General features: G+C 38.7%; 1 long non-coding RNA gene across 1 annotated transcript in view; it reads right to left on the bottom strand.

The window, feature by feature from the left end:
- Window positions 1-770: 770 nt before the first annotated feature.
- Window positions 771-20,576, bottom strand: part of LOC142852872 (uncharacterized) — a 33,193-nt gene continuing 13,387 nt past the window's right edge. Inside the window, exons 2-3 of the long non-coding RNA XR_012911011.1 lie at window positions 4,046-4,148; window positions 771-934 (exon numbers count right to left, since the gene is read on the bottom strand). This is a non-coding gene — a long non-coding RNA (uncharacterized LOC142852872). The remainder of the gene's footprint in view (window positions 935-4,045; window positions 4,149-20,576) is intronic.

The raw sequence follows: 20,576 nt of genomic DNA, 5'->3' as shown, positions 1-20,576 counted from the left end.
AAGCCATAGACTCACTATCTGCATATCACACAACAGATCACTGGAATATTTAGGCACAAATTTGAAGGTGCTGCCACATTTTTTAAAAATATATTCAAGAAGGTAACTCAGAATCTGAAAGACAAAGTCTTGGCATGGATACTAGGAAGTTGACTTATGTCAGCTCTACGTTCCTATACTGTAGTAAGAGGAAGTTATTTTTAACAAAATATTGTTAAGTTTGTTCTTTGTTCTTTTGGTGGAAAGGTAGAAATATATGCTTTTAGTACAATAAAAGGAATTGAAAGCCAGTTTTTATTTTTTTACCCTCACCTCTTAGGGAAATGAACACACCTCTGTATCCCAGGGTGAAGAACTGTCTTCCAAAAGCTGCTAACACTCACATGGATTCTCAGTTTCCACGTCTACAATCAAAATTCTTTCCTGCAGATATGTCCCATGAGCTCATCTTGGGACATTTACTTCTTCCTCCCCAATTAATCACTTTTGAATAAAAATGTGCATTTCTAGATTTGGAAAATCAAAGAACAAGCACAAAATGTGACCCTGTTATTTTATTTCCTCTCTCTTTATCTTACCTCTGTTCGGCAGTAGCTCACACTGCCAGGCACACAGTGAGTACTCAATAAGTGTTGACTGAACAAACAGAATTTGGGTCTAGAAATGATCTTAGAATTTAACTCTTATTTAGCTTCTCTAGGATCGCGAAATTATAAGCTCAATGTCCTTTATTTATGGCTAGAAACCAAATATGAGTGAATACATCCCATGTTCCTCTTTTTGGGTCTGGCTTACCTCACTCAGGATAGTGTTTTCTATTTCCATCCATTTGTATGCAAAATTCAAGAAGTCCTTGTTTTTTACTGCTGAGTAATACTCTAATATGTATATATTCCATACTTTCTTCATCCATTCTTCCATTGAAGGCATCTAGCTAAATAAGAAGGTGAATCCAAAGACAAACATAGGCATCCTCCTGAATATTAACCTTCATCAGGTGATGAAAGGAGACAGAGACAGAGACAGAGCACGAGACAGAAATCTCAAGGTCCAAATCAGGAGCAGAAGGAGAGGGAGCACGAGCAAGGAACTCAGGACTGCCAGGGGTACACCCACACACTGAGACAATGGGGGTGTTCTATCGGGAACTCACCAAGGCCAGCTGGCCTGGGTCTGAAAAAGCATGGAATAAAACCGGACTTGCTGAACATAGCAGACAATGAGGACTACTGAGAACTCAAGAACAATGGCAATGGGTTTTTGCACGCACTAGCTTTGGGGGAGCCTAGGCAGTTTGGATGCTCACCATACTAGACCTGGATGGAGGTGGGCGGTCCTTGGGCTTCCCACAGGTCAGGGAACCCTGATTGCTCTTTGGGCTGACAAGGGAGAGGGACTTGATTGGGTGAGGGGGAGCGAAATGGGAGGCGGTGGCGGGGAGGAGGCAGAAATCCTTAATAAGTAAATAAATTTTTAAAAAAAGATTAACAAACAAGGAAAAAATATTTAACTCTTATACTGAATGCAAATGAGATCTGAGGTGTTAGGTCTGGTGCATCTGAGATGATGATGAGTCAAGAGCACAAAGATTAAGTCTCTTGATTCCTAATCTAGTGTTCATCCATTAAGCCAGTTTTGGAGCACACGTCTTCTTTTTTTTTTTTAATATTTATTTATTTATTATGTATACAATATTCTGTCTGTATGTCTGCAGGCCAGAAGAGGGAATCAGACCTCATTACAGATGGTTGTGAGCCACCATGTGGTTGCCGGGAATTGAACTCAGGACCTTTGGAAGAGCAGGCAATGCTCTTAACCACTGAGCCATCTCTCCAGCCCTTGTGTGTCGATATAGAAGACATGTTTTGATGCACAATGTGAGGGATAATTAGTTCTAAAGACACAATTGTAGCCATAGCTTTAAGCATATCCAGTGTGAACTTACTAGCAAACATCAATACTTGAATTTCTATTAATATATAATATATATCAAAATAAACAATGGCCAGCTACTATGTTAAGAAAATAAAGAAGTTGAAGTCACTGGTATATGAACCTCATATATACATGTCTTTTCCATGCAGATGCCAAAGTCAATCCCTTGATTTTGTTTTTGAACTCAGATGCATTCTTTTTGAAGTCACCAGTGTTGAGTTGTGCTCTGATCTCCTGGACTGTGAACATGTGCCTGGCTGTATGTAAAGATGCTGCTTGTAACTGAAAATTGTTATTCACCTTTACATCCCTGGTGCCTACCACAAGCCAAGCACCCAGTTCTGAATCCCCTTTGTGACACATGGGAGGACAACTGGAATTCTATATTGAGAAAAATGAATGTAAAGCCTTTATTCACACCACACATAAAAATTAACTAAAACGTATATCAGATCAAATATTTAAACATAAGAGTTAAACAGAAAAAGAAAGAAAAGAAAACCAGGAGAAAACATTTGTGACCTTAAATTAGACAAAGGTATTTTAGATACAACATCAAAAATATATTTTATAAAACTCTAGATAAATTAGAACCCATAAAAATATAAACGGTTTCCACTACAAAAGACACCAGTTAATAAAATAAGAAAGAGAATCAATAGACTGCAGAAAAATATTTGCAAGTACATACGTGGTGGTACAGAGCGCATGCCTGTCTTTTCGGCATTCAAGAGCAATGCAAGGGCAGTCCAGGCTAACCTAAACCACATATCCTATATCTTAAAAATAATTATATGAATGGGGCTGGAGAGATGGTTCAGAGGTTAAGAGCATTGCCTGCTCTTCCAAAGGTCCTGAGTTCAATTCCCAGCAACCACATGGTGGCTCACAACCATCTGTAACAAGGTCTGGTGCCCTCTTCTGGCCTGCAGGCATACACACAGACAGAATATTGTATACATAATAAATAAATATATATATATTTAAAAAAATTAATTATATGAAGAAATTTTATGACTTTTAGTTTTAAAAAGTTTTTTGAGAATTTTATACATTTGTTCTTTATTTACATTTTTGTTCTTCCTTTTACCCCTCCAAAAACTTTCTATGCCTCCCCATTCTCAAATTCATGACTCCTTTCAAAATTGGTACACACACACAAACACAATTTATAGATGCATCCTTCCCAGTCCCTTTTAGTGTTGTGCACACATACATGTGTTTACTAATGCTGACCCTTTAGGATTGCAAAACCTATTAAGGGGCCTGTGACTGGGAAAGACCTAATCCTTCCCCAGCAGCAATTAGTTGTGTGTAGATCTCCATCTAGGAGTAGGGCCTTGTGAGATTTTCCCCATGCATGCTGGCATGTCAACTGCTACTGTCCCTGTGCTGGTCTTGTTTAGGTGATTATTTTGTTGATATTTCAAGGGTACAGCTCCTTCTCGTGTATAGGAGACATTGTCTTATAGCAGATGTCTGGTCATCTGACTCCTACAATTTTTCTACCCCTTCTTCTGTGATATTCCCTGGGTCTTAGGAGTTGTTATTATAGATGCATTAATGATGCTGAGTATCCTATGGTCAGTTGGGCATTCTCTGCATTTTTACCATTTATGAATTTCTGTAATGGTTTCTACCTATTTAAAAAAGAAACTTCTTTGATGAAGAGTGAGAGATACCATTATTTGTGGGTATAATAGTGAATATTAGAATGCACTTAGAAATTATACTGGTTTGAAAAAGCAGTAGTTGTAGGCTCTCCTTTAAGGCAAAGACCTCATCAGCCATGGGAAAATAGCTAGGTTTATAACATTAGGCATGAAATCTATTCTACTGAGTAGACTTGAAGTACAATTAGATGGCTGTTGGTTAATTTAAGATATTAAATGCCACTATGGCATCATTGGTGAATCTGACTAAGCTAATCATTGTTATGGCTCAGAGTCTTTATAGTTGGGTAGGACCTTTGATTACTTCTCTTCCTTGGCAATTTTCATAGCATTCATTTAGTATTAGAGTTATTCCTCATAGAGGAAGCTTCCAAGTCAGTTCCAGCTCAATTTCTCTAAACCCTATGTGCAAAATGTCTGCAACAATAGTATCTTACCTTCTTCCTTTGGTTCTTGGGTGGCAACCGATGGCAGCAGCCGTATTGTTTTGGTAACCTCTTGCAATCCCATGACCAACAACTTGAAGGGAATTTCCAGTGCCTGGGATGGGAGCGCATTATAATCTTATAGCATGCCTTTTTTAAAAAGTGGACAAACTATACAAATAATGTTTCACTAGAGAAAATATACACTTGAATAATGGTTAATAAAGATATGAAAGGTTGTTCGATACCATTTAGCTAAGGAAATGAAGATGAAAACAAGAATGAGGTAGTACAATATATACACACTAAAATGCTACAGTAAATAAGTCAAACAGTAAAAATTGTTGACAGGGATGTAAAGAATACTCAAGCATTTGAAATGAGTTTGGTAGTTTTTCAAAACATTTTTTTCTTCTTTTATTGAGCTCTACATTTTTCTCTGCTCTATTCCCTGCCTCTTCCCTCCACCTTTCAGTCCTCTCCCAACGTCCCCATGCTCCCAATCTACTCAGGAGATCTTACCTTTTTCTACTTCCCATGAAGATTAGATCTATGTAAGTCTCTCTTAGTGTCCTCATTGTTGTCTAAATTCTCTGGCATTGTGATTTGTAGGCTGGTTTTCTTTGATTTATGTTTAAAAATTAACTATGAATGAGTACAGGTGATAGTTGTCTTTCTGTATCTGGGTTATGTCACTCAAAATAATGTTTTCTAGCTCCATCCATCTTTCTGCAAAATTCAAGATGTCATTTTTTTTCTGCTGTGTAGAGGGGCATTTAAGTTGTTTCCAGGTTCTGGCTATGGCAAACAAACATGTTATGAACATACTTGAGCACATGTCCTTGTGGCACAATTGAGCATCCTTTGATATATACCCAAAAGTGGTATTACTGAATCTTGAAGAAGGTTGTTTCCTAATTTTCTGAAAAATCACCACACTAACATCCAAAGGGGTTGTACCAGCTTGCATTCCCACCAAAAATGCAGAAGTGTTCCCTTTTCCCCACAACCTCTCCAGAATAAGTTGTTATCAGTGTTTTTGACCTTGGCCATTCTTCCAGGTGTAAGATAGAATCTGAGTGGCAAAACATTAATTGTAAAACTACCAAATAGTCTAGTAATTCCACTTAGTATTCCACTTAGGTATTTATAGAAAATTTTTAAAAGTATACATCTGTACCAATATTAATACAAGAATGTTTACAACAGGATTATTCATAATATACCCAATCTGGAAATAACCACGTATTAAAAGCAGGAATTAGATATACCTATGCAGCTATTCAACAATAAACTATTACAGATGAACTTCATTAACACGATACACAGATCGTGTGATTCTGTGTGATTCTGCCTAGAGAAATATCAACAAAGCCAGCTTCATAGACCGGAAGAGCAGTAGCATCCTGGACACAGATATAGAACTGAGAAAAGCTATGATAAGGGTTTCTTCTTGAGAGGATGAAAATTTTCTAAAACTACATATGGGCATGGTTGTGCCACTTGGTAAAGTTATCAAAATTATAGAATTTTATAAGTTAAGTGGGTATTGTATGATATGCAGAAGGCATTTTACTAGAAATGTTTTTTACAAAGTCAAGTAAATGGATCATTGACCTTCCTTAACCTTTGGAGGCAGTTCTCTCATTATCTTTTAGTACTCCATTATATGGACAGAGTACCAACTTCCAAATCTCTCTATTCTCCTCACCCTTATGACCCTTATGATAATACTCCCTGCCCATCCCATCTCTCAGAGGTCCCCAGAACATGCTATATATTTTGCAGTCCTCCAATTCAAAGGAGAGACACATGACCATTTGACAGAAGCTGACTCATCTTTTTACAGAACTCTTAATCAGTCTCAGTACCTTGACCAAAATAGTGACATTTTGACAGAAACAAGTTTTGGTAAAATAACTATAAAATGGAAATTCCACAAATGGTAAGATCCTCCTGAATACAGGTAGTGGAAGACCAAGAAAGTACAAAGAAGACAGCGAAGAAGAGGGTGCACGGCAGTCAAAGCTCCCATGGTATCAATGGGCAGCAAGAGACTGCCATCAACAGAGTCAGTGAGTAGACACAGCCTCTCTGGATGCTTTGAACTGAGGGTCTTCATACCTACAGTGTCTAGTCATACCAAGCTACGTCTGCCTTCCATTAGTCCTATTATCACACCTGGCTATTCAAATAGACTTGGGAAGACAACGAACAGAAGCTAAGAGAAATAACTAGGTTTTCATCTGGAACCCTGTGATTAAATTATCTCTGTACCATTAAATTATCTCTGTATCATTAACACATAATCATGTGAAAAGGTTCTATTTCACAAATGCTGTTTCTGTCAAATATAAGTTCCTGATACACAGAGTTAGTGTCAGAGAAAAGAAGGCGAGATGAACAGGAGGGGGGCAAGTACTGTTGAAATCTAAGCAGAGGCTCTGGAAAAGACACTCTCGTTAGTGTCTGACAAATATGTCTGACAGATGCTATAATATTCCTCTGGTAAATATGTGAACCTAACACCAGAATACAGTTCACAGGAAACAAACCCAGTCTTTAGTAGGAACTCACTGCCCCAGCAGCCAACCCTTAGATAATCTGTTACATTGCTGTACCCTAAAGCACTGTAATCATTTTGTTTCTTTGGTTCCAAAGCATTTAGAGATTTTGGAGCAGCACCAAGGTGTTAATTACCATAATGAATACAGTTTGCCACTTATTTATTATCAATACATTGAGCCATTAAGCAAATACTTTACCCAGTACCACTAGACAAACACTGATGAGTATGAATAAATAGGGATTGAATTATATGTAAGAATTTCAAGTACAGGCCAGTGTTTTAAAAGAGCTGTCTGTAGACCAGCTGCATTCTGAATTGCTTACATATGAATTCTAATTAAGTTATTAGAATGAATAATCCTGAGTCCCAGTCCAGCCAAAATGAATCAGAATATCTGTCTAGGAGCACAGGGATATATATCTTAATATATGCTAGAGGAGCACAGGGATATATACATGCATATCTTAATAAATGCTAGAGGTGGTTCTTGTGTGCACCGGATTTGCTAATCACTGCTGTGGTAGTTTGAATGAAAATGACCCCATAGGCTCATAGGGAGTGGCACCACTAAGAGGTGTGGCTTTATTGGAGGAAGTGTAACAGTAGGAGAAGGGCTTTGAGGACTGAAATGCTCAAGCCAGGTCTAGAGTGACATTCATTTCTGCTGCCTACAGATTAAGAGGCAGCACTCACAGCTCCTTCTCCAGCACCATGTCTGTCTGAATGCCACCATGCTTCCTGTCACGATAATAATGGATTAGCCTCTGAACTGTAAGCCACCCCCAATTAAATGGTTTCCTTTATAAGAGTTATCATAGTCATGGTGTCTCTGGCATGAGAGACTCAGATTCACATCACAAATAAGAATAACAGCCTGATAATAGATGTCTTTGTTTCGTTCAGTGTAATTACATGCCAGGGTGCCCTTCTATAAACTTCCTAGTGTTGATATTTTTATGAGTAAATTTTAGAATAAATAGGCCTCTAGACAAACGATTATAACATTATCAGAATTGTGAAAATAGTTATCACTGTGAATGAGGGCATGAAAGAAGATGATACTGACTTACCAGGAATAGGAAAATTATCATAGAGGAAATACTGGGTCTTACCACTAGAAGTTTAGGATTGCTCAACCAATTTTGAGGTGCTGTTTTAGTATTACCTTAATTTATACTCAAGAACTAGTTGAATGCAGAATCTTTGCCTCTGCCACCCATCTGAAAGCAGCAAAGCCATTCCTTGGAGCCAGCCTCTCCCTCCCATATCTCACCATTGAGACCAACACTCTTGTGTTTATGAAAAGCAGCTGAGCTTGACACATGCCTGTGACCTCAGAACTCAGGAGGGAGTGGGAGTTTCTACCTTTTCTAGAGTTTCATGAAAGCAGAATTATACCGAATAGAATATTGCACCTTCCTTCACTCAGCTTAGCCTTTTAAATTTGTCCCTATCACTTTTAAATTTCCCTATCACTGTTGTACATCAATATCTCCGTTTGTTTTTCTTACAAATAGTATGTTGAAATTGCCGATCCTTTAGCCAATTAATTTGTTTCTATTTAAATTACTGTGAAAATGTAGTTATAAAAACAGGCATGCAGCTCTTTGTACACACATAATTCTTCATTTTCCTTGAGCAATCTCTATAAGCTAGTGGTAAGGTAGAATCTGCTTGCTGTGTGAGACAGTATCAAGTAGTTTTCAGGGTAATTCAACCATTTTATAACCCTATCAACAAAGTTGAGCATTCCAGTGGCCACATCTTTCTCAACACTTCATTTTGTCAGGATGTTTTATTGTAGTCATGCTGGTTAATATTCAGTGACATCATGACATTAATTTGCATTTTTTTGATGAGTGGTGATAAGAACCTATTCATCACCTTAATGCACATATGTATATATTATTTTCTAAACTATTAGCTAGCCAGGCGGTGGTGGCGCACGCCTTTAATCCCAGCACCCGGGAGGCAGAGGCAGGCGGATCTCTGTGAGTTCGAGACCAGCCTGGTCTACAGAGCTAGTTCCAGGACAGGCTCCAAGGCCACAGAGAAACCCTGTCTCGAAAAACCAAAATAAATAAATAAATAAATAAACTATTAGCTAAACCACTTTTTATAATGTTTTTTCCTTATTATTCTATTTATGTGCTCTTTATATATTTTAAAGCAAATATTTTTGTCAGATACATTTGTAAATATTTCCTCCCTATTGGTCCCTTATTTTTTTATTTCTGATGTATCTTTCACAGAACAAAAATTTTAAACTTTCCTGTTTTATCAGTTATTTTCCTTTATAATGCACAATTTTTGTTATTCACTTAAGAAATTGTTTCTTGAACAAGACTTTCTCCAAGTTGCCACTACTGACATTTGAACTTTCTTAGAAGGATATCCCATGCCTTACAGAATATAGCAGTGTTTCTAGTCACTGCATTCTATTGCTATCAGCTGTAACAACCAAATATATCTCCACACACTGGGAACTGACTTTGGGTCAAGAAATTTCTGAGAACTACTGGTCTAACCCAATTTCATAAATGTAGCTTTACCTTTTGCATTAATTCATCTTGAGTTAATGCCTGTTTAAGTGCTGAAGGACCAAAGTCTACTTTTCCATACAGCTATTTGGTTGATTGAATACTTTGTTATACATTCTTCTTGCCCTCATTGGGTAACTTGGCATAATTGTTGAAAACCAGTGACCCTAGAGGTGTGAAATCTAGTACTGAACTAGCTATCCTATTTCATTGCTACATTTCTGTCAATAATACACAGTTTTGAGTACCATAGTTTTATGGTAAATGAAATCAGATAACTTAAATAGCTTGTCCCTGGCTTTCGGGTTTTATTTAGGTTTCCCCACTTTTGCAAGCAAGAATGTTTCAGGGGAATCCCTATGCTTCTGTTTGCTCCCCTGTACCATAAGTGACTGCTTGTAGCTTCTCTGTCTCTAGTTTTCATCTAGAATGGGGCAACTCAGCAATATCTGTCTTACCCATTTCTGAAAGTAGAATTTAACATTGCCTCAAATACTTACTAAAGGTGGCTGGAGTAAAATGATGAAAGGATGGGGTTATTATGCTTAGGCACCCTCGGATCATGCTCACAGTCTGCCGAGCCAACATGCAGCTTTAAAGTTCACCGATTGGGTGACCACAGCTCTTCTCAGTAGAAACAAACTAGCCATCTGGAATAAATCGCTTCCTGTTCAATTCATTTCAAATCCTAGCCTTCCTTTTTGGTAAAATCATTCAGTGTTGTCCAGATTGTGGTAAAATTGGTATTTTTCCTGTAGTGTAATTTTTTAAAAGATTTCTTTATTTATATATACAGTGTTCTATCCACATGGCCAGAATAGGGCACCAGATCTCATTACAGATAATTGTGAGTCACCATATGGTTGCTGTGAATTGAACTCAGGACCTCTGGAAGAGCAGGTAATGCTCTTAACTGCTGAGTCACCTCTCCAGTCCCCATAGCATAATTTTATGGTACAGTTTAGTTAGTTCCCTGGAGAAGCATATTCAGAAGGACCTTAACATTTTCAGCCTTCTGACCTGGCACTTCTACTCCTGTGATCCTAGTTTATGGAAATGATGCTTTGAGACGGAGAAAAGAGTGACCCTTATACAAATATATCCACCAAAATTTATAAATGTGTGTGTGTGTGTGTGCTCTACCAATGAGCTCTACTAGCTCAGTCTTGTGATATTTTTAAAGGATATCATGAAAATGTCCAACAGGAAAATGCATGCTGATATTCACAATCATTTTTTAAATGTTTATAAACAGTCTCTAAACAATGTAATAAGTATATGTATGTGCTATTTAAGTTCAACTCTATTCTAAAACTACATTTACTTGTCAGGGGGAGGTTGAGTGTGGGTGCATATACCATGGTATTTGTGTTGAAGTCAGAAGACAACTTGTTTGGAATCAGTTCTCACTTCTCCACCATGTAGGTCTCTTGGTTAAAAGACAAGTTATCAGGCTTATTGGCAAGAGCCATCCTGCCAGCTTTCAACATTAACTTTTTAAAGCATTGACAAAAAGCCTGGAAAATAAAATATCTGATTCCTTAGCTGTAGCTTATGGTACTTCTGGAAGTTTTTGATTTTCCCACTTCCTTTTTTTCCAATAGCGAGTTGAGGAAGTAAGTTTTATCAAATTTTTAAGAATTAAGCATATTGAATTTTCGGTCCAGAAAGTACTTTAGGAAACTAGTTTGTCTCTATATATTATTAATAAATTTCATTATCAATATAAAACACAAAGAGTTTAAAACATTTGCTTAAGCTAAAAGGGTAAGCTGGCAATACTCTAACCCTGACATTCCCTCACACCCTACTATATTCTGGATACGCTTGTTGTCTAGCCTCTGTTTCAAGTTTGAAAGAATAAGCATGGTTCAACACATCAATGCTTACTTAAAACATAATCTCAAATCTCATCTTAACATGAATGTTCTGGAACCTGAACAATTCACAGCTATATTTCCAACGATTATTTGAAAGTGTGAGTAGAAGAGTTTTATTCTCTTTCAAGACAGGGTTTCCCGTATAGCTCTGACTGTCCTGGAACTCCTTCTGTCTGAAATCCACCTGCCTCTGCCTCCCAAGTGCTGGAATTAAAGGCGGCGGCGCCACCACCACCACCTGGCTGTAGAACATTTTCTAGTCTTGAGATATAAAATATTTCATAAAGAAGTCAAATTACATTTTCTTTGTTCCTTGGTTAAATTGTTATTGTTTGTAATTTCCCAAAGAAAACTGGCAAGGTACAGAATGAACTGTAAACCCTGGGTTTCTAAGATGAAAACTAATCTTTGTTGTTAGCCCTTGTGAACTAAAGCTATTCTGCTGGCACTGCTAACAACCAACTACTAATCATACATTAAAACTTTAGCTTTTCATATGACTAACATTTTCCTCAATGGAAAACAAAACATTTTAAGTTAACATTTCCCACCACTGGAAACTGACACAAAGAGAGGTTTAATGTTAGTAGGGAGGTTATCTTATCACATGTGCTCTGGTCTGTTTGGGTTAGTATTTGGCTTCCAGTTAATCAGGCCTATTTACTAGTTTAAGAACATTCAGCAATTAACAGTGTTCAAACATCACCAATCTGCTGTGTTATTTCAGCTGGGAAAACAACTATCTGAACAAGCACAGCTTCCCGACTTGCTGATAGCTGATTTTTAGTGCTTTAAGGTACTATACACAGTCTCACATGTTACAAAATAGTGTGAAATACATAAATCATTTAAAATCCCAAGGCCATGCCATGTTTTAGTATTAAAAAATAACAAAGTGGTTTTGCCAACAAAAACATCCTTTCTGGGAGACAAAACAAGTGTGAGGCAGATTACATCAGGAGTCTCTACCAGCCTTATTTTTGAGACTGCTTGATTCTATTAGCAATTTCTAACACTCAGTGACTCTAATCAGCCTCTGCTTGCTCTCCAGACTTCGACACTTCCCCAGCTGCTAGGCTACACTTAACTAAACAAGTACAGTAGCATAGTGAAGGGGTTATATAACACAGCAGCTATAAATGTTCTGGGAGAAATAGGCCTCCTTGTTCTAAAGACAGGCAAAAGGATAAGAACATTGGATTTTAAAATACACTTTAAATTCCTGTTAGAAATATGTAAAAGATTATGTATAGTATTCGGTGAAAGTGTCACAGCATTTGCCAACTGACAGTAAAATAATCTTTTTCTTTTCTGTCTTTTTATCTGGTGTATGTTTGTTTGAGACAGATGTGGCTCACATTGACCTCCAATTTGCTATGAAGCCACAGCTAAACTTGAAATCTTAATTCTGCCCCCACCTCCCAAGTGCTAGTCATACAAGTATGCACCACTACCACACACTTAATCTTAAAATAATGTTTTTAATTCAAGAGAACTTCCACAGTAGTAGCCTTATTATAAGGATATAATTATTAGGACATATAAGGATGCGGATGCACACACACACACACACACTTCGTAAGTAATCCTATGAGATGGAGAGACCATTCTTAGAAAGGTTAAGAAAACCATTCCAGGCCTCTTATCAAACCAATATTAGAACATGGTTTAAACTTCAGAATCCTGTGTTCTTATTCACTGCATGCAAACCAAAAAAAACAAGTAGGAAAGACTTTTTAGAATAGAAGATCTACCAAATAATTGGAGTAAATATCAAAGATGGGATTTAAAGTACGCCTATTTATTGCCTTCCCTTCCACTGATAGTGATATTTCCTGTCAGTGCCAGGCTGCTCTAACATCTGTCTCTTCCTCCTGCACTTCCCACCACACACACAGAGGCACACACACACACAGGCACACACAGGCACACGCACACACACAGGTACACACACACACACACACAGGCACACACATGGGCACATACACACAGAGGCACACACAGGCACACGCACACACACACACAGGTACACACAGGCACACACACACAGGCACACACACGGGCACATACACACAGAGGCACACACAGGTACACGCACACAGGCACACACACGGGCACATACACACAGAGGCACACACACGCACACAGGCACACACACATGGGCACATACACACAGAGGCACACACAGGTACACACACACAGGCACACACATGGGCACATACACACAGAGGCACACACAGACACAGGCATACACACAGGTACACACACACAGGCACACACACAGGTACACGCACACAGGCACACACACGGGCACACACATAGACACAGGCATACACACAGGTACACACACACAGGCACACACACAGGTACACGCACACAGGCACACACACGGGCACACACACAGACACAGGCATACACACAGGTACACACACACAGGCACACACAGGTACACGCACACAGGCACACACACGGGCACACACACAGACACAGGCATACACACAGGTACGCACACACACAGGCACACACACAGGTACACGCACACAGGCACACACACGGGCACACACACAGACACAGGCATACACACAGGTACGCACACACACAGGCACACACATGGGCACATACACACAGAGGCACACACAGGCACAAGCGCACACACACAGCAGCTTCACAGTAGAGTGCCACTGGCAGGAACAAACAGCAGAGAAGTTAATGCTCCACCTTAGCAAGGTTACCAAACAGCAAAAGTGGTAAGTGTGGCCTCAGAAATGGGGCAGGGAGCCAGATCAGAGTGTACTCAATTGATTGGATGTTCCCACCGCCTACTTACTCGCAGGTAAACTCATTTATGGGTCTAAAGGAACAAGAGACAAAAGTATTTGCACAGAGCCTTGCTCCTGGATTTCCTTCATGTCTCTGCCCAAACCAGAAGGTCTGCTGGTTACGTAAAGAAGCTGAAATGCTGGATTTTCCCATACGAAAGTGTTGGACTGCTCACTGTGGTAGCCACTAGCCACCTGTGACTGATAAACTCTTGAAATTTGTTAAGTGAAACTTGAGAACCAATTTTTGACTGTATAATTTAAACATTTTCAAGTGGCTATTGTATTAGGTGGAATAGCTGTAGACTCATTTTGACCACTATTCACTGGAAAGCCCTAATGTTGCTATACAGCTACCTGGAGGGAGGTATACTGCTGTGGGACAATGGTCTTGTACTCGGTAAAGATTTGTCACTTGTATTGGTTTAATAAAATGCTGATTGGCAAGTAGCCAGGCAGGAAGTATAGGCAGGGAGATCAGAACAGGAGAAATCTGGGAAGAGGAAAGGCTCAGTCTGCTATCCTCACTTAGACACAGAGGAAGCAAGATGAGAATGCCTCACTGATAAAGGTACTAAGCCACATGTCTAACACAGATGAGAATTATGGGTTAATGTAAGATACAAGAATTAGTTAATAAGAAGCCTGAACTAATAGGCCAACCAGTTTATAATTAATTCAGGCCTCTGTATGTTTCTTTGGGACTGAACGGCCGTGGGACTAGGGTGGACAGAAACCTTTGTCAATAGTATATATATGTACTCATTTAACAGATAAGAAAATCAAAGTTTAAGGAAATTAAGTGACCTGCCCATTCATGGATATATATACATAATTTCTAGATTTTACAAACACATCAGTCCCTCTCAAGATCTGATATTTTCATAAACAGTGGTCCTCAACACTTATTGTATGTGTACTTATATTTTTGTGATTCTTTTTCCTTTTATTGAAAATATATTTCTTTGTCCACATAATATAATCCATATTCAAACTACAGTTCCCCTCCCTCTACTCCTCCCAGTTCACCCCCATCTCCCTGTCCTTTCTGTCTCTCATTAGAAAACAAACAGGCAGCCTGGTGTTGTGGCCCCACACCTTTAAACCCAGCAGAGGCAGATCTCTAGGAAAACAAGGCCGCTTGGTCTGCTAACCAAATTTCTCTGGAACAGTTAAGGCTATTCCACAGAGAAACCCTGTCTTGAAAACCCAAGAAAATCTAGAAGAAAAAAAAATGACCAGCACTTGGGAAGCAGAGGCAAGCAGATCTCTAAAAGTTTGAGGCCAGCCTGGTCTACAAAGCAAGTTCCAGAATAGCCAGCACTACATAAAGAGAGACCTCATCTAGAAAAGGAAAAAAGAAAAAGGAACGAAAAAAAAAAAAGACAAACAGGCTTCTGAGGGATAATAATAAAACAAGTAAGATAAAACAAAAACTAACACATCGGAATTGGACAAAAAGAAAAACAAAAAGGGTTCAAGAGAAGGCACAAGAATTAAAGACCCACTTGGTCAAACATTCAGGAATCCCATAAAAACACTAAGCTGGAAGACAATACATATACAAAGGACCTGGTGCAGATCCATGTAAACCCTATGCATACTGCCTCGGTCTCTGTGAGATCATATAAGTTCTAGTCATGTTGATTTAATAGGCCTTGTTCTCTTGGTGTCCTCTATTCCCTTTGACTCTTACACTCTTTCTGTGCCTTCTTCTGCAAGGGAGGGCAAGGATTTGATGAAAGCATCTCTTTTAGGACTGAGCATCCCAAGGTCTCCCACTCTCTGCATGATGTCTGACGGTAATCTTTGTACTTGTGATCAGCTACAGGAGGAAGCTGAGCAAGTCACTGATCTATGAGTATAGCAGAATATCATTAAGAATCTTTTTATTACTATTTTTTCTTTTTTGAACAGGCATTACATCATTGTAGATCAAAGAATTTGTGGCTGGGTTGATGTTTACATTTTTCTTTTGTACAGAGCACCTTCCTGTACCAAAGACCCTAGCACATAGGGGAGAAGGTTCTATGATGGCACTCGCTCAACTTCTCTGAGTTGTGTAGGTGTTGACTTAAGCAGTGGGACCTTGCTGTCAGTAGGGAAGACACCTTTAATCTTGGCAACAGCGTGGGTTGTTTAGCAGTTCCCATGAAATGAACTCCTAAGGCCAACAACTAAATTATATGTAACCCAATCCCAGAAATGCAAGCTCCATTTGATGACATGAGATGTCCAATTAGGGCTCTGTCTCCCCAATTATTTGGTGATTTCATTTAGATCGTTTTACTATATGTATATCTTTAAGGAAGCATCTACTGCATTAGGATTCCATACTACCTCTCAAATGGCCCTTAATTTTTGCTGTCTCTTCCAGTATTCCAGTCCACTCCTCCATCCATAACTACTGTTTCTATTTCCATTTCCTAGGGAATTCTGTTTCCCTAATCTGTTACACTATACCTAACCTCTGTGGTTCTATGGATTTTAGCTTGTAATTGATTTAACAGCTAATATTCACATACAAGTATATACGTACCAAGTTTGTCTTTCTGGATATGGAATACCTCATGTGCGATGACTTTTTCTAGTTGCAATCATTTACCTACAAATTTCACAATTTCATTTTTTAATGATTGAGTAATAATACTCCACTGTATAAATTTACCATATTTTCTTTATCCATTCTTGTGTTGAGAGACACTAGGTTGTTTCCTATTTCTGGCTATAATAAATAGAGCAGCAACGAACATGGTTGAGCAAGTGTCTCTGTAAAGCATCTTTTGCCTACTTGCCCAAAGTACTATAGCTCAACCTTAAAGTAAATAGATTCCCACTTTTCTGAGGAGTTATCACACTGATTTCCATAGTAGCTGCACAAATGTGCAATCTCACCAGCAATGAAGAATTACGTGTTCCCCTTACTCAGCATTTTTTCCAGCTTGAGCTATCACTGTTTTATTGATCTTAGCCATCATGACAGATGTAAGATGAAATCTCGGAGTAGTTTTTATTTGCATTTTCATGATGGCTAAGGATGAAAAACATTTCTTATTGTTTCTCAGCCATGTAAGTTTCCTCTTTTGATAGTTCTCTGTTGAGAGCTGTACTCCATTTTTTTAAATTAGGTTGTTTCCTTGATATCTAGTTTTTCAAGTTCTTTATGTACTTTGATATTAGCCCTTTATCAGATATGTAGCTTGGTAAAAATCTATTTCCCTATCTTTAGACTGCTGTTTTGCCCTAATGATGGCGTCCTTTGCCATGCAAAAGCTTCTCAGTTTCATGAAGTTCTATTTATTGCTGATCTTAGTGCCTGTACTAAGGTGTTCCATTCAGAAAATCTTTTTTCTGTTCCAGTGAGTTCAAGGCTACTCCATACTTTCTCTTCTATCAGGTTCAGTGTGCCTGGTTTATATTGAAGTCTTTGGTCCATTTGGAGTTGAGTTTTGTGCAGGGTGATAAGTATGGCTCTATGTGCATTTTCTACTTCAACCATCTACTTTGGCCAACATCATTTGTTGAAGATTTTTCAAGTGTGTATTTCTGACTTCATAAAAATTCAGGTATCCATAGATGTGTGTATTTATGTCTCTTTTTTTGTTGCCGACATCCAGATTTAACCAGTGGTAATCTGAAAGGATGCAGGGTGTTGTTTCAATTTTCTTGTACCTGTTGAGACTTCGTGTTTGAGTATGTGGTTAATTTGGAAGAAAGTTCCAGGAGGCACAGAGTAGAGGTATATTCTTTTGGGTGAAATGTTCTGTGAATATGTTAGGTCCATAACTTCAGCTAGCTCCCTAACTTCAGCTAGCTCCCTCATGGCTCTGTTTGGTTGTCTGGATGACCTGCTGGTGAGGGTTCGGTATTGAAGTCTCCCACTATCAGTGTGTAGTAATAGGAGCGGCGACGGGGCTGCGTCCCCAACACCCCAGCCGCCTGCTCGGCTAGCTGTTGCCCCGAAATAATTACACGGACACTGTATTCTTTTAATCACTGCTTGGCCCTTTAGCTCTAGCCCTTACTGGCTAATTCTGATATCCCGATCAACCCATCTCTAATAAACTGTGAGCACCGGTCTTACCGGGAAAGATTCAGCATGTCTGACCTGGTGGCTTTCTCCATCGCATCTGCTTCAAAGAGCAGAGCTATCACGTCTACCCGGGAGAGGAGAGCTGTGGAGTCTGAGCTCACTTCCTCTTCCTCCTAGCGTTCTGTTCTGTTTACTCCTCCCACCTATCTTCTAACTAATGAGGGCCAAGCAGTTTCTTTTTATTTAACCAATGACCTTCCTCCATCATCAGTGTGTGAGGATCAATATATGATTTAAGATATAGTAGTGTTCTTTACAAACTTGGGTGTCCTTGTGTTCGGTGCATAGATGTTAAGAATTGCAATGTCCTCTTGGTAGATTTTTCCTTAGATGCACATGTAATGTCTTTCCCTATCTCTTCTGGTTAGTTTTTGTTTGAAGTATATTTTGCTAGATATTAAAATAACTATACCATCTTTTTTTCTCATGCTCATTTGCTTGGAATATTTTTTCATCTTTTTCCCTGAGGTGATATCTATCCTCGATGTTAAGGTGTATTTTTTAGATGCAACAGAAGAGTGAATCCTGGTTTTGCATCCATTCTGTCACTCTGTGTCTTTTATTGGGGAATTAACATCACTGATGTTGAGAGATATCAATAAGAAGTGTTTGTTGATTTTGTTTTGTTCTGCTGCTGCTGCTGCTGCTGCTGATGGTGTTTCCCCTCTTTTGATTTGCTGATTTGGGGTTAACCTCTTTATAATGGTGTTTTTCTTCTAGTGCTTTCAGTAGGACTGGATTTATAGATAATAAATTACTTAAATGTTTTATTTCATCCATATATTGTGATTGAAAGTTTTTCTGGGTAAAATATTCTGGGCTGGCATCTGTGTCTCTCAGTCTGTAGCTAGGCCCTCCTAGCTTTTAGTGTCTCCATTGAGAAATCAGGTGTTATTCTAGTAGATCTGCCTTTATGTGTTACTTGATCTTTTTACTTTGAAGCTTATTATATTATTTCTTTGTTCTATATGTTTAGTATTTTATTATGTGTCCAGAAGACTTTCTTTTATGGTCTTGTCTATTTGGAATTTGTATCCTTCTTGTACTTTAATATGCATTTCCTGTAGGGTTAGGAGATTTTGTTAAAAATATTTTATGTGTCTTTGAGCTGGATTTCTTCCTCTTCCTCTATTTCTATTATTCTTAAATTTGGTCTTTTCATAAGTATCCTAGATTTTCTAGATGTCTCATGCCAGGAGTTTCATAGATTTAACATTTTCTTTGACCAAAGTATCCATTACTTCTATCATGTCTTAAAAGCCTGGAATTCTCTTCTATTTCTTCTATTCTTCTCTTCATTCTCTCTGAGGTTCTTCTTTGAATTCCTAAAGTTTTCATAACTAGATTTTCTCAGTTTCTGTTTTCTTTATTGATTCTATTTCTATTCATAGGTCTTGATCTATTTAATTAATTTCCTTCCACCATTTGTGTTTTCATAAATTTCATTAAGGGACTTTTTATTCCCTTTTAAAGGACCTCTATCATACTTATAAAGGCTATTTTAAGGGTTTTTATTTCCTTTTTTCTTGTGCTCCAGCTATGTTACAATGCTCATAGCCTGTTGTGGCAGGTTTAATGGCTATTTCTGTGTCTTACACAGTGGAGTCTAAGCTTCTAGGTAGATATTTTGGCTTCTGAAATGTAAGGCAGCAAACCACAACAAGCCAGGAAAGCTCAGTTGAGGAACCAGAAGACCAGGTAGCAAAAGAGGCCTCCAAGAGCAGCACAGGTTAATGGCATGAAGCACTCCATTGTTCCTAGATGTAACAATGCTCCATTTTTCCCAGACTTCTTAGCTCATCGTATGTTCCCCTCCTTGCCTTCCTGAAGGTCTTTTGAAGTGTCCCAAATGCTTCTCTGATTCATCCTGTCAAAGTTACTTCCAGTGTATATAACCCTATACCTAAGAAGTGATGGAGGAAGGTCATTGGCTAATAAAGGAACTGCCTCAGCCCATTTCATTGGTTAGAAGATAGGTGGGAGGAGTAGATAGAACAAAACGCTGGGAGGAAGAGGAAGTGAGGTCAGACCCGACAGCTCTCCTCTCGGGAGCAGACATGCTCCCGGCTCCTGGGCAGACACATGCGATGAAGCTCTGAACTAGAATCTTCCCGGTAAGACCGGTGCTCACAGATTGTTAGAGATGGGTTGATTGGGATATCAAAATTAGCCAGTAAGGGCTAGAGCTAAGGGCCAAGCAGTGATTAAAAGAATACAGTGTCTGTGTAATTATTTCGGGTAAAGCTAGCCGGGCAGGCGGCCGGGGTGCTGGGAACGCAGCCCCGCCGCCGCCCCTATTACTACAAAGAAGTACTTATAATTGTTGTTTTAACATAAGTGGAATTATTCTGTTTTGCTCTTTCATGCTTTGCAGTATTGCAAAACAAACATAGGTCATTGTGCTTGCTAGTTATGCACTCTCCCAATGAACTAGCCTCTAGGCCAGAAGCAGGTGTCAGAATTCAGACAAATGAAAGTATTCACATTGAAGATGGGTTTAAAAGTCCTTTATTAACATTTTCACTTGTCCTACAAAAGTGGTTAGAAAAAAATGATGTCAATCTTTAAGACAGATTGTTTCTTTGATCCAGATGCCAAAGTGATTGAGGGTGATGAAATAAGAGAAGAAAATGAGAATACTA

This window comes from Microtus pennsylvanicus, chromosome 6, assembly GCF_037038515.1.
Source record: "Microtus pennsylvanicus isolate mMicPen1 chromosome 6, mMicPen1.hap1, whole genome shotgun sequence".
Lineage (NCBI taxonomy): Eukaryota > Metazoa > Chordata > Mammalia > Rodentia > Cricetidae > Microtus > Microtus pennsylvanicus.
This window is presented reverse-complemented; position numbering and strand designations above follow the sequence as displayed.